Genomic DNA, 15,317 nt, shown 5'->3' with positions numbered 1-15,317 from the left:
TTCTGCCCGAACTGCCCCCTCCTTAGCAGCTTCTGTTGGTACTAGGGATTTCCCATCTGGCAATACATCCTCTTTGAGGCCCACCATCTTTCCCTCTCGCTCTTCCCTGACCAGCTTCTTCCACTTAGGAGAGGATGAGACATGGATTCCTATGCCCATTCCATGCCCTTGGCCCCACACCGCCCTGGTTTTTACGCAGATCTTCAGAAGTGTCCTCATGCTGCTTGGAGACTTAGAACTGTTAGAGCCCATCGAAGGTTGTACTTGAACCTGACCTTGAACCTTGCAAACACTTTGAGACTAGCCACTCGCTCATGAAGTGAATACTCTTCTTTTCTTCTCTAACCTCTCATGGTTTATAGGCTATTCCCAAACTTTTGACTATCTCTTGCCCTGAAATATATCTCTATAACCTTAAACTCGTTCCTTTAAAGACATCCCTCCCCATTTCCCGGTGATAAAACGTCCCGGAAACTGAAACACACACCGGCCTTAAGGATAAAATGCACATTTATATATATAAAACATGTAACTATATTATATGTCTGTATAATATAACTCTCTCTTGCCACGGTGTCTTCTTGAGCACTGCCCACCCTCTTACACACGCATACCATGATTGTTGCGTCAGACGTCTGACAGTAAAGTATAGAGAAAATCCTGTCTGTTTTTTAATTATCAAAGTTTGGAAAGTTTCTACATACTGTATATAAATACAGAAAATAATGTGGAAGAATTCAAAATAGGCTAAAAATCAATAATATAAGTAATAACATAATTTAATGGAAATTGATGAAGGCACGATTTGATAAAAGATATCTCCATTTGAAGCTATTTTTGAACCTCCTAGAGAATCTGCTGATGGAGGTGAATAATACCCAAAATGAAATTATAGCATTTACTATAAGGTCAAGTTCAAATAAGCATATGAAAATGTATTTTTTCTGGATGAGACAATTTTTCATTTATATGCTATTTGCATTTTCAATCTTTATACCTATATGAAATCTGTAGGATAACCGTTTAATACATCAACAATGTGAAATATAATCATAGGCAAAATACAGTTTCCCATATTAAACAAGCACTCCCACTAAGTTTATACTTTATTAAATGTGTGTATATATGCATATAATGTAGTGTGAGTGTGTTAATATACTCACCTACCGTATGTCACCACAATTGCGACTCTCCGGCTGACTCTAGGCTCTATGCGTGAGCCGGATGTCTCTTTTACAATGTAAGTCTATGGAGCCTCGTTCTGAAGTTCCGTAGACTTATATTGTCACTTCCAGGTCAAGCAGAGGCGCAGTGTGACCAGGAGAGTCTGAAGACTGGTGACCTCACTGAGAAGAGGAGAAGAACGACGCTGGACACCAGAGAGAGCAGCGGTAGGTGAGTGTATTAATACACTCACACTACATTACATGCATATACACAGATTTATTGAATTAAAAACTTAGTTCGAGGGCTTTTTTAATAAATGCAATCGATCCTTGACAAATGCATGTCATATGGATGGTTTCTGTTTGGAATTCATTTTTTTTCCTTTTTTTAGGTGACTCTGATCCAAAAAATGGAGCAGAGTAGTGCATTTTTTTTTTGTTTTTTGCTAAAGCGGACCACCAGTCCATGAGTAAAAACATTCATGGGAACTGTTTAATTGTATCTTCTATATACTGTAATATTGTATTGATTGTATGCTTTACATACTGCAATGCTACCATTTTACGGTACATAGGGAAAATGACAGCCTCCCAAAGCAAGACCAATGTGTGACCAAACGGATGTCCAAGCAGGCTCTTTTGCTTAAATGCCACTTCATAGATTGATAGGTGGCATTTAAGTGGGTAAAACAGCAGTCCAGTGCTGGCTGTATAACACAGCTGACATCTGCTCCTTAGCCGGCTCCATACATTCGACGGGATAGGACATTCTATTATGTAGGGGTTAAAATGGGCTAGATATTACAATTTGGGTCTTGAAAATCTTCATCCACCCAATCTGATTGACAGCTCCTCACTGTCCCTCCTCCTTCACGCTGCCAATATCTCACACTGCTCAGTACAAGCTGCAGCTGTCAGCCAAGAGGGATGACCACAGGCTGAATACACTTGAACTCATGAGCTAATTCATTCTATAACTGGACTTATAAAATGCTCATCTAGAGATTAGGATTATATGGTCATTCTAACATGGTTTTCAAAGTAAGTACATTGGTCTCTTCAGGCCCAAGAGATCTCTTTCATCACATATGTAGTTTGTATTGTTAAATATGGGAATAGGTTCACTTAAAAAAAAAAAGAAATCCAGCAGCCGGTAGTGCGATTGCATCATATTGAGGCCGCTGTTACACTCATACTACCTGAACGGAAGAACAATAGACACAACTTCTGATGCTTAGATACCTTGAAAATATGGCATTTATTCACTTATGTCTGTTAATTATTACCAGTAAGACAATACTGGTGAGCAAAGGATAGAATGTACAGCACATTCAGTTACATCATTACTATTAAGGGAACCTGTCACTCAATTCATTCTGCCCAAACACAGATGAAATAGGTCTGTCAATCACATAGTGCCTGCCGTGCAAGGAGACGATGACTGGGCGCAGAGCTGGATGGAAAGTCTTATCTCTGCCTATTTTACCAGATCGTCAAATTGTTTCTGAAATGCTCCGGGATACCTGGTTGTAATCGTGCAACCAAGCTCTGATTCATGCGGCCTATGGTTTTTGCAGCATGAATCGAGTAATAAGTTCTCTTTAGTGTTTAAAAGGAAATATTTTAATAAGAGAATGTTGGAGGCACTAAGCAAGTAGAATATATTTTACCTGGAACACTAGTCCACATCTTCTTAATCTGAAACGTCACTCTTTATCAGGACTCCAGTTGGAGAGGTTCCAGCATCATTTATTTCATCTTAATATATACTTACCTTGTAATGTCTTCACATCCTGTTCCGTCCAGACGTGTCCGGATCCCAGAATTCCAAGCGGCGGAAGTTCACCGACCGCCATTTTTGGACACCCAAGTGATGGGTGTCTCAATATGGAAAATGCTGGTGGTACAAGCCTCGTGCGCGGCACCATTCACACACTGTATATGCCGTACGCACCACACACACTATACGCCGTACTCACCACACACACACACACTGTAGTATACGCCGTACGCACCACACACACACACTGTATATGCCGTACACAAAACACACACACACACTGTATATGATGTATGCAGCCTCTTGCGCAGTACCACCAGCAGAACACCGTCATGAACATACCGCCGCTGGGGTCAGCCGAATGATTCATTAACCGCCGCCATCTTTGTACAGGAGGAGTGCATGCGCAGTTTTAATGTGACCGCCGCTATCTGTCTGCACAAAGATGTTGGCGGTCTGATCTACTGCGCCTGTGGGAATTACGCCCAGGTGCAGTGAATCATTCAGCTGATCCCGGCGACAGATGCGTGACATGTCTATAGGCGGAGGAAAAAGGGGTTTTCCCATGAACGAAAGTTAATTTTAAAAATTCTGTCTGACCGTGTACGGAGCATACCACATCTCCTTCCTGGGCAGGGGAGGAAGCAAAAGACATTACTGACATTACAGCAGGGGATCACAGGGGATTCATTTTGTCAGGTAAGATATTTCACTAACTGTTTTTAAACAATATTTTACTTCACAAAATGTATCCTCTGCAATCTCCTGCTGTAATGTCAGTATTGTCTTTTGCTTCCTCCCCTGCCCAAGAGCTGTGGTATGTTCTGTACACAGTCAGACACAGACAATTTTCAAAATGAACTTTCGTTCGTGGGAAAACCCCTTTAAAAAGCAAATATCAACGCCAACATGGCTCCTCCTAAAAAGTACTCCAATGAAAATGAAAAGAAAGCAGCAAAAGCACAACGTCAAAGACAACAACGGGCAAATGAGACTCTTGAAGAGCAATCCTCAATACTGCAAAGCCTGCCCCCATCGTGACATTACCGCCCTCCCAATGCAATAGCATCGGGCCTTCGTCTAGTAGTTATATAACTCCAAAAGCAGAATGTCCACCATAATCCACATGTAGCACTTTGACCAGATAGACATTGATGCTCTGGATTCAGAGTGGGGATACATCTGATCCATCATGAATTAGTAAGCGTGGTTTATGTCGTCTGAAGGTTAGACGTTTCCAATAGTATGTCATATGTTTTGATCCCACTGGTGGAGGACGGGAAAAGAGGGAATATTAATATGCATATTAATGGTATGTAAATAATGGACAAATGGAAACTAAATATTCAAAACATCTCAATTTATTCTGCATTAAGTATGACATCACGCCTTGGCATGCTATCAATGAAGTTCTTAATGTTCATAAGAGAAATGTTTTGCATGCCACACTGAAGGCACTTGAGTATGCATATCATCAAAGCTTCTTCTTTTTGGAGTTACAATATCATTGTTAAGGAGTGGAGTTTGGTCTGATTTGTGACCTGAATGAAGTTGAGCTGCTGGCTTGGAGTATGAAATTAATATACGGGTCTAGGATTCTGAATATATGTAGTGGTTCTGATAATGAAACAGGAGTCTGTCCTGGGGTGTGGTATTAGTATAGGGGTCTGGTCTGGAGACTTTGATGCCTAAAAATAGTTTAGTTGGCCTGGGGTCTGAATAAATTTAGGGGTTTGGTCTAGGTTCCCATTTTTGTTAGGACACGTTTCTTGAATAATATCCTGGGATATTTCAGAATGGCTCCCCTACGTGGAGATATATTTATACGTTATGTTTGCATACATCATACAAAAAACAGGTTGTTGCTCCCTGTGGATATGCTGAGGGCTGTACAGATTAACATCTTATTAAACCAGTTTCAAAAGTTATTCCAAAGTATACAACAAACTTTGCACTTGAAAGGAATCTATCAGTAATATTTTCCCTAAGGTAGACGTACAATATAGAGCAGTATAAAACACATCTGTGGATACCTATTGTGCCACTGTCTGCTACCCCATTGTGCAGAAATTAATATTTTATTCATAGTAGTCAAATTAGGCTTTAGGCGCACTTGTAGGTGTTTCAGTGCACTTGCAGTCCTCATCTCTTTTTAGCTTCCTCCACCAGTGCCGCCCTCTGCTGCTTGGTTGACATTGGAGAGCAAAAGTGACGTCTTGAGGGAAACCTCTGTCTACGCTCCTAATCATGTATTGGAAGGTGGGGCCTGCAGATAGCCAAGGACTGATATGAGCCTAGTCTTTAGCAAATGTTACTGACAGATTCCCTATAAAGGGTCTCTGTCAGCACAGAATAACTGTTCAAACCAACCACAGGCACCTGATGCATCATGTGTCATGTCGGACGCTGTTCAGACCAGGTCGTTCGACAGACAGCAGTAATTCCGCTTTTGTCCACTATGCGCTCATTGGCGTCGGCTAGATTTTATCTAGCTTGTCCGGGGTTAATTTACCTGGTGCTCGGATTGGAAGCTGGGCCATGCCCACTGCCTTTAAATAGTTCTCCTGAACATTGGGCGTCGCCGATTATAGCTTCTGTCTTGTGCGTGGTTATCTCGGTCTGGAGTGGTGAGCTAAGTAGTTGGAGAATCGTTACTGGTGGTGTATTTCCCTTTGTCTTATTTTCTCCTTCCCATATTTGTATTTGTTTTGCCCTTTGCACATATAGTGTATTCCTGAGTGACTGCGGCGTGGTGCTTATTTTTCTGTTATCCTTGTCTGTGCTAACTGTGGGTATTGGAGTGTGGTCTCTTCACTGGGTGGTGGTTTCAGCCTAGGGTTGAAATAGGAGATAGGGCGAGGGTGGAGGCCCAGACATGCACACCATCAGTGTAAACTCTGGGAGAGGGTCAGTCAGGGTTTCCCTAGTCTGAGGGAAATCGCAGGGGCCCAGGTTATTAGCTCTTTCCTATCTAGGTCTCCCGTGACATCATGGCGTGGCCACCTGCTTGTTTTCCATCTATCTCCACCCTTCTTAGGTTCTATGACTCCAGAGCTGTCAATCAAAGAAGGGGGGTGGAGATGGAGGAAAAATAAGCAGATCGGAAGATGTCCATGGTTTCATTAGTCATTCTGTGCTGACAGAGTACGTTTAAGAGGCAAGTTAATAGTAGAGTTGAGCAAATTTTTCAAAATTCCGACTATGATCAACGCAAATATTGTTTTTGCAATATTCGCCGAACGTCATTGGAGTCAATGGGAGTAGAAATAAATTAATATGTTCAGAGCCGATCATCAAACAAAAATTTGGCACAAATAGGGTAGCAATATGGCACGAATATGGCAAATTCAGATTTGGCTACCCATTCCGAACGTGTTCAATTATCTCTAGTTGGGAATTAACTTTCGATTAAAGAATCCAAATTATAATAACTTTTGCAGGCAAACATGGGAAACAACTGCAGTATATGTTGTTGTATTTTAGTGGTGAGAAAGACCAAGGAGGATACATTGTGAGGTCAGATTTTCATAAAATTGTATATTTGATTTATTTTATGTTTTGGGGTTGTTGTCAGGTGCAGTCATTCATGACAAACATTAGACCTCCTCCAATTGTTAAGAGTCAGCTACAATCACTGCACATGAAGTTCTCCAATGTACACATTTTTGATTTTTCAATGTAAAGTATTGCCAGAACCCAAACTTTTAATAAGTCTACTGAATCTGCAATGTCTGTATCATCTTTACAAGCTGCCCAGTGTCCAGGGCTGGACTGGGACAAAAAAGCAGCCCTGCCACACAAACCCCACCAGCCCACAAGCTATAACACTCCCTTCATCCCCTATCAGTGAATTTTGCTTTACTTTGTCATGCCCCTCAACGCTTCTCTTAAAGGAGTTATTTGAAGAACCACATGTGAATGCCGCCACAGTGCGCATGATCGACCACAGCTGCATTTACATGGTGCGCTTCAGAGCTCCAGTTCTTGGGATCATAGGGGTCCCAGCGGTTGGATCATCAGAGATTGGAAAGTTCTCAGGAGAGGGGATTACTTGAAATAAATCATTTAATGGGTTTTCCAATATTTTTTTTTATTTTCCCATAGGAATACTGAAACTAATAAACCTATATTGGCCCTTCCAAAGTTCAATGTCACCTCTCCCACAACAGGACAGAAGGAGTGGTACTGTGCAGTGTATATATACAGGACAGGGGGAGTGGTACTGTGCAGTGTATATATACAGGACAGGAGGAGTGGTACTGTGCAGTGTATGTATACAGTACAGGAGAAGTGGTACTGTTCAGTGTAAATATACAGGACAGGAGAAGTGGTACTGTGCAGTGTATATATACAGGACAGGAGGAGTGGTACTGTGCAGTGTATATATACAGGACGGGGAGTGGTACTGTGCAGTGTATATATACAGGACAGGGGGAGTGGTACTGTGCAGTGTATATATACAGGACAGGGGGAGTGGTACTGTGCAGTGTATATATACAGGACAGGAGGAGTGGTACTGTGCAGTGTATGTATACAGGACAGGAGAAGTGGTACTGTTCAGTGTAAATATACAGGACAGGAGAAGTGGTACTGTGCAGTGTATATATACAGGACAGGAGGAGTGGTACTGTGCAGTGTATATATACAGGACGGGGAGTGGTACTGTGCAGTGTATATATACAGGACAGGGGGAGTGGTACTGTGCAGTGTATATATACAGGACAGGGGGAGTGGTACTGTGCAGTGTATATATACAGGACAGGAGGAGTGGTACTGTGCAGTGTATGTATACAGGACAGGAGAAGTGGTACTGTTCAGTGTAAATATACAGGACAGGAGAAGTGGTACTGTGCAGTGTATATATACAGGAGGAGAGGTACTGTGCAGTGTATATAAATACAGCACAGGAGGAGAGGTACTGTGCAGTGTATATATACAGGACAGGAGGCGTGGTACTGTGCAGTGTATATATGCAGGACAGGAGGAGTGGTACTGTGCAGTGTATATATACAGGAGGAGTGGTACTGTGCAGTGTATATATACAGGAGGAGAGGTACTGTGCAGTGTATATATACAGGACAGGAGGAGTGGTACTGTGCAGTGTATATATACAGGACAGGAGGAGTGGTACTGTGCAGTGTATATATACAGGACAGGAGAAGTGGTACTGTGCAGTGTATATATACAGGAGGAGAGGTACTGTGCAGTGTATATATACAGCACAGGAGGAGAGGTACTGTGCAGTGTATATATACAGGACAGGAGGAGTGGTACTGTGCAGTGTATATATACAGGACAGGAGGAGTGGTACTGTGTAGTGTATATATACAGGACATGAGGAGTGGTACTGTGCAGTGTATATATGCAGGACAGGAGGAGTGGTACTGTGAAGTGTATATATACAGGAGGAGTGGTACTGCGCAGTGTATATACAGGAGGAGTGGTACTGTGCAGTGTAAATATACAGGAAAGGAGGAGTGGTACTGTGCAGTGTATATATACAGGACAGGAGTGGTACTGTGCAGTGTATATATACAGGAGGAGAGGTACTGTGCAGTGTATATATACAGGACAGGAGGAGTGGTACTGTGCAGTGTATATATACAGGACAGGAGGAGTTGTACTGTGCAGTGTACATATACAGGACAGGAGAAGTGGTACTGTGCAGTGTATATATACAGGACAAGAGGAGAGGTACTGTGCAGTGTATATATACAGGACAGGAGGAGTGGTACTGTGCAGTGTATATATACAGGACAGGAGGAGTGGTACTGTGCAGTGTATATATACAGGACAGGAGGAGTGGTGCTGTGCAGTGTAATATACAGGACAGGAGAAGTGGTGCTGTACAGTGTATCTATGCAGGATAGGAGGAGTGGTACTGTGCAGTGTATATATACAGGACAGGAGGAGTGGTACTGTGCAGTGTAAATATACAGGACAGGCGGAGAGGTATTGTTCAGTGTACATATATAGAACAGGAGGAGCAGTACTGTGCAGTGTATATATACAGGAGGAGAGGTACTGTGCAGTTTATATATACATGACAGGAGGAGTGGTACTGTGCAGTGTATATATACAAAACAGGAGGAGTGGTACTGTGCAGTGTATATAAACAAGACAGGAGGAGTGTTACTGTGCAATGTATATAAACAGGACAGGAGGAGTGGTACTGTGCAGTGTATATATACAGGACAGGAGAAGTGGTACTGTGCAGTGTATGTATACAGGACAGGAGAAGTGGTACTGTGCAGTACATATACAGTACAGACCAAAAGTTTGGACACACTTTCTCATTTAAAGATTTTTCTGTATTTTCATGACTATGAAAATTGTACATTCACACTGAAGTCATCAAAACTATGAATTAACACATGTGGAATTATATACTTAACAAAAAAGTGTGAAACAACTTAAATTATGTCTTATATTCTAGGCCGGCCGCGACCAATCAGCAATATTGGGGTGGGATTTAAACCCCGCTTCACTTTTTTACTATTGATGCTGCCTATGCAGCATCAATAGTAAAAAGACATAATGTTAAAAATAATAATAATAAAAAAAATTGTGATATTCTCACCTTCCGGCATCCCTGGCAGCTTTTCCCGCTCCTTGCGATGCTCCGGTCCCAGTAATGCTTTGCGGTAATGACCCCAGATGACGTAGCGGTCTCGCGAGACTGCTACATCATCATGGGTTATTGCCGCAAAGCATCACTGGGAACGGACCTGGCAGGAGCATCGCTAAAGGCCTGAGCTACATCTGGGGGCCGCCGGAAGATGAGTATATAATTTTTTTATGTTAATTCTTTTTTTTAACAGGGATATGGTGCCCACACTGCTATATACTACGTGCCTGTGTTATATACTACGTGGGCTGTGTTATATACTTCATGGGCTGTGCTATATACTACGTGGGCTGTGCTATATACTACGTGGGCTGTGCTATATACTACGTGGCTGTGTTATATACTACATGGCTGTGTTATATACTATGTGGCTGTGCTATATACTACATGGGCTGTGTTACATACTGCGTGGGCTGTGCTATGTACTACGTGGGCTGTGTTATATACTGCATGGGCTGTGCTATATACTACGTGGGCTGTGCTATATACTACATGGGCTGTGTTATATACTACATGGGCTGTGCAATATACTACGTGGCTGTGTTATACTACGTGGCTGTGCTATATACTGTGTGGCTGTGTTATATACTACGTGGGCTGTGTTATATGCTACGTGGGCTGTTATATACTATGTGGCTGTGCTATATACTACGTGCCTGTGCTATATACTACATGGCTGTGCTATATACTACGTGAGCTGTGTTATATGTTACGTGGGCTGTGCAATATACTACGTGGCTTTGTTATATACTACGTGGCTGTGCTATATACTATGGGGCTGTGCTATATACTACATGGGCTGTGTTATATGCTACATGGGCTGTTATATATGACGTGGCTGTGTTATACTACGTGGCTGTGCTATATTCTACATGGGCTGTATTATATACTACATGGGCTGTGCAATATACTACGTGGCTGTGTTATACTACGTGGCTGTGCTATATACTACGTGGCTGTGTTATATACTACGTGGGCTGTGTTATATGCTACGTGGTCTGTTATATACTATGTGGCTGTGCTATATACTACGTGGCTGTGCTATATACTACATGGCTGTGCTATATACTACATGGCTGTGCTATATACTACATGAGCTGTGTTATATGCTACGTGGGCTGTGCAATATACTACGTGGCTGTGTTATATACTTTGTGGCTGTGCTATATACTTCGTGGCTGTGCTATATACTATGTGTGCTGTGTTGTATGCTATTTGGGCTGTGCAATGCACTACATGGCTATGTTATATACTATGTGGCTGTGTTATATACTACATGGCTGTGCTATATACTACATGGCTGTGCTATATACTATGTGGGCTGTGTTATATGCTACGTGGGCTGTGCAATATACTATGTGGCTGTCTTATATACTACATGGCTGTGCTATATACTACGTGGGCTGTGTTTAAATGCTGCGTGGCTGTGCTATATACTACATGTGCTGTGTTAAATGCTACGTGGGCTGTTCTATATACTGTATATGTGGCTGTGCTATATATTACTTGGCTGTGCTATATACTACATGGCTGTGCTATATACTATGTGGGCTTTGTTATATGCTTTGTGGGCTGTGCAATATACTACGTGGCTGTGTTATATACTATGTTGCTGTGCTTTATACTACGTGGCTGTGCTATATACTATGTGGGCTGTGTTATATGCTATGTGGGCTGTTATATACTACGTGGCTGTGCTATATACTATGTGGCTGTGCTATATACTATGTGTGCTGTGTTATATGCTACGTGGGCTGTGCAATATACTACGTGGCTGTGTTATATACTACGTTGCTGTGCTTTATACTACGTGGCTGTGCTATATGTTATGTGGGCTGTGTTATATGCTATGTGGGCTGTGTTATATGCTATGTGGGCTGTTATATACTACGTGGCTGTGCTATATACTACATGGCTGTGCTATATACTATGTGTACTGTGTTATATGCTACGTGGGCTGTGCAATATACTATGTGGCTGTGTTATATACTACATGACTGTGTTATATGCTACGTGGCTGTGCTATATGCTACATGGGATGTGTTATATACTACGTGGGCTGTGTTATGTGCAACGTGGCTGTGCTATATACTACATGGCTGTGTTACATACTACGTGGCTGTGCTATATACTACGTGGGCTGTGTTATATTCTACGTTGGCTGTGCAATATGCTATGTGGCTGTGTTATATGCTACGTGGGCTGTGTTATATACTGTGTGGGCTGTGCTATATACTACGTGGGCTGTGCTATATACTACGTGGGCTGTGTTATATACTATGTGGGCTGTGCTATATACTATGTGTGCTGTGCTATATACTGCGTGGGCTGTGCTATATACTTCATGATCTGTGTTATATGCTGCGTGGGCTGTGCTATATACTACGTGAGCTGTGCTATATACTATGTGGGCTGTGTTATATACTGCATGGGCTGTGCTATATACTACGTGGGCTGTGTTATATACTACATGGGCTGTGCTATATACTACGTGGGCTGTGTTATATACTACATGGGCTGTGCTATATACTATGTGGGTTGTGCTATATACTGCGTGGGCTGTGCTGTATTCTACGTGGGCTGTGTTATATACTACGTGGGCCATTATATACTACGTGGGCTGGGCTATATACTACGTTGCTGTGCAATATACTACGTGGCTGTGCTATATACTATGTCCGTAGCTGACCACATTCCTCCCTGCTGTCTGCTTTTCAGAATGTCCAAATAAAGTGATTTGTATCCCACCAGGGTAAGTGCGCTTCCATTTTTTCTACTGCTTTTTCATTGGATTTTGTGCATATTTCTTGGAAGTCGCACCCCACAGTACAGGTGTGGAGGAGTTGTACAGCCGTTGCCAACCTCTATAAATTTGCTGGGCTGCGAGCTAAAAGGCTCTACCATGGGGCTTTCTTATATCATCAGTGCGGACGTGTGTGTTTTCTTTTTATGGACTTGTGTTATATTCTATGTTGGCTGTGCAATATACTACGTGGCTGTGTTATATGCTACGTGGGCTGTGTTATATACTGCGTGGGCTGTGCTATATACTATGTGGGCTGTGCTATATACTATGTGGGCTGTGTTATATACTATGTGGGCTGTGCTATATACTATGGGCTGTGCTATATACTGCGTGGGCTGTGCTATATATTTCATGGGCTGTGTTATATGCTGCGTGGGCTGTGCTATATACTACGTGGGCTGTGCTATATACTACGTGGGCTGTGTTATATACTGTGTGGGCTGTGCTATATACTACGTGGGCTGTGCTATATACTACATGGGCTTTGCTATTTACTACGTGGGCTGTGTTATATACTACATGGGCTGTGCTATATACTACGTGGGTTGTGTTATATACTACATGGGCTGTGCTATATTCTACGTGGGCTGTGCTATATACTGCGTGGGCTGTGCTATATACTACGTGGGCTGTGTTATATACTACGTGGGCTATTAGACACTACGTGGGCTGGGCTATATACTATGTTGCTGTGCAATATACTACGTGGCTGTGCTATATACTGCGTGGCTGTGCTATATACTGCGTGGCTGCGTTTTATACTACGTGGCTGTGTTATATACTACGTGGCTGTGTTATATTCTATGTGGCTGTGCTATATACTACGTGGGATGTGTTATGTACTACGTGGGCTGTGCTATGTACTACGTTGGCTGTGTTACATACTGCGTGGGCTGTGCTATGTACTAGGTGGGTTGTGTTATATACTGCGTGGGCTGTGCTGTATACTACGTGGGCTGTATTATATACTACATGGGCAGTGCTATATGCTATATGGCTGTACAATATAATTCGTGGCTGTGTTATATACTACGTTTCTGTGCTATATAGTACGTGGCTGTGTTATATACTACGTGGCTGTGTTATATTCTGTGTGGCTGTGCTATATACTATGTGGGCTGTTTTATATACTACGTGGGCTGTGCTATGTACTACATTGGCTGTGTTACATACTGCATGGTCTGTGCTATGCACTATGTGGGCTGTGTTATATACTACTTGGGCTGTGCAATATACTACGTGGGCAGTGCTATATACTATGTGACTGTACAATATAATTTGTGGTTGTGTTATATACTACGCTGCTGTGCTATATACTATGTGACTGTGCTTTATACTACGTGGGCTGTTGTGAAATTGGATTTTGGGCTCCCCCGGTGGCCACTGGTGGAATTGAACTGGTGTGCATCATCCTCTCTGTTCACCTGTTTCCATCAGGATGTGGGAGTCGCTATTTAGCCTTGCTCCTCTGTCACTTCCATGCCGGTCAACATTGTAATCAGAAGCCTTTCTGTGCATGTTCCTGCTGCTAGACAACTCCCAGCTAAGTTGGACTTTTGTCCTTGTTTGTTTTTGCATTTTGTTCCAGTTCACAGCTGTAGTTTCGTTTCTGTGTCTGGAAAGCTCTTGTGATCTGAAATTGCCACTCTGATGTTATGAGTTAATACTAGAGTCTTAAAGTAATTTCAGGATGGTGTTTTGATAGGGTTTTCAGCTGACCATGAAAGTGCCCTTTCTGTCTTCCTGCTATCTAGTAAGCGGACCTCAATTTTGCTAAACCTATTTTCATACTACGTTTGTCATTTCATCTAAAATCACCGCCAATATTTGTGGGGGCCTCTGTCTGCCTTTCGGGGAAATTTCTCTAGAGGTGAGCCAGGACTATATTTTCCTCTGCCAGGATTAGTTAGTCCTCCGGCCGGCGCTGGGCGTCTAGGGATAAAACGCAGGCTACGCTACCCGGCTACTGTTAGTTGTGCGGCAGGTTTAGTTCATGGTCAGTTTAGTTTCCATCCTTCCAAGAGCTAGTTCTTATGTTTGCTGGGCTATGTTCTCTTGCCATTGAGAACCATAACAGTTTGACCGGCCTCAAAAAGGGTTAAATTAATTGACTGAGAAAGGAGAGAAAAGAGAAGTCTGCTGAAGATCTTTTTTTTTTTTTTTTTTTTTTTTTCCCTTCAGTTCTGAGTGTGCTTGTAATTGAATCCTTGCAAGTCTGCCTATATTGCAGCCTTTCTCTCTCTCTCCCCTTCTAATCCTGGAATGGCTCTGTGTTCACCTGTTTAAAATGGATATTCAGAGTTTAGCTGCAGGTTTGAATAATCTCACCACGAAAGTTCAAAATTTACAAGATTTTGTTGTTCATGTTCCTATATCTGAACCTAGAATTCCTTTGCCTGAATTTTTCTCGGGGAATAGATCTTGCTTTCAAAATTTCAAAAATAATTGCAAGTTGTTTTTGTCCCTGAAATCTCGCTCTGCTGGAGATCCTGCTCAGCAGGTCAGGATTGTGATTTCCTTGCTCCGGGGCGACCCTCAGGATTGGGCTTTTGCATTGGCTCCAGGGGATCCTGCGTTGCTCAATGTGGATGCGTTTTTTCTGGCCTTGGGGTTGCTTTATGAGGAACCTCAGTTAGAACTTCAGGCGGAAAAGGCCTTGATGTCCCTATCTCAGGGGCAAGACGAAGCTGAAATATACTGCCAGAAATTCCGTAAATGGGCTGTGCTTACTCAGTGGAATGAGTGCGCCCTGGCGGCGAATTTCAGAGAGGGTCTCTCTGATGCCATTAAGGATGTTATGGTGGGGTTCCCTGTGCCTGCGGGTCTGAATGAGTCCATGACAATGGCTATCCAGATCGATAGGCGTCTGCGGGAGCGCAAACCTGTGCACCATTTGGCGGTGTCTACTGAGAAGACGCCAGAGAATATGCAATGTGA

General features: G+C 42.6%; 1 protein-coding gene across 4 annotated transcripts in view; it reads left to right on the top strand.

The window, feature by feature from the left end:
- The window catches only part of SLC26A2 (solute carrier family 26 member 2), a 92,232-nt gene that overhangs the window by 15,125 nt on the left and 61,790 nt on the right, over positions 1–15,317 (top strand). The window contains exon 1 of one of the 4 annotated variants that reach the window (XM_077265742.1): positions 1,334–1,395. The exons of 2 other annotated variants lie outside the window; for them this stretch is intronic. The gene's annotated coding sequence lies outside the window, so the exon portion shown is untranslated. Of the gene's footprint in view, positions 1–1,333; positions 1,396–15,317 lie in introns of those variants that run through there. One more of the 4 variants, XM_077265745.1, reaches the window with a different exon arrangement.

The sequence above is a fragment of the Ranitomeya variabilis genome, chromosome 5 (assembly GCF_051348905.1).
Source record: "Ranitomeya variabilis isolate aRanVar5 chromosome 5, aRanVar5.hap1, whole genome shotgun sequence".
Taxonomy (NCBI): domain Eukaryota; kingdom Metazoa; phylum Chordata; class Amphibia; order Anura; family Dendrobatidae; genus Ranitomeya; species Ranitomeya variabilis.
The sequence above is the reverse complement of the archived record's forward strand: the minus strand, read 5'-3'. Positions and strand labels throughout refer to the sequence as shown.